Raw genomic sequence first — 537 nt, forward strand, 5'->3', positions numbered from 1 at the left:
TTCTAATGAACATAAATTGGATATACCAATACTATATTTGCATACACATGCATAAACTAAGAATATGCAAACGAAACTAATAAATTATAGTAACTAATGAATTTATATACAATTATAAATATTTAGGGGTGAAAAAAGTATTCGTACAGAATAAATTTATGAGTTTCTATGCCACAAAATACTGTTAAAATAATTTTTTTCTACTAGAATTTTCTCGTTTGTTCCAATAATCTTATCAGTAGTCATTTTTAAGTGTCAAAACGCTAGCTTCTTCATTCAGCACTGAGACAACATAAAGTAGCGTCGTAATAATGACGAAAAGTAAAGAACTCATAAATTCAGTGAAAAATTTAATTATTGAACAGTGGAAAGCAGGTAAAAGTTACAGGAAAATATCTCAGAGACCCTTTGTATTCCATTTTATACCATATCTTCATTTATTCAAAGACATAAAAAATCCGGAACTATTGAAAACAGAATAAGATCTGGTGTATATATCATCATCATCATCATCGTTTAACGTCCGCTTTCCATGCT

At 28.3% G+C, this 537-nt stretch overlaps 1 protein-coding gene across 1 annotated transcript in view; it reads right to left on the minus strand.

The window, feature by feature from the left end:
• The window catches only part of LOC106873657 (katanin-interacting protein), a 551,631-nt gene that overhangs the window by 374,257 nt on the left and 176,837 nt on the right, over positions 1-537 (minus strand). The gene's annotated exons all lie outside the window — the stretch shown is intronic.

Source organism: Octopus bimaculoides, chromosome 2 (genome assembly GCF_001194135.2).
Source record: "Octopus bimaculoides isolate UCB-OBI-ISO-001 chromosome 2, ASM119413v2, whole genome shotgun sequence".
Lineage (NCBI taxonomy): Eukaryota > Metazoa > Mollusca > Cephalopoda > Octopoda > Octopodidae > Octopus > Octopus bimaculoides.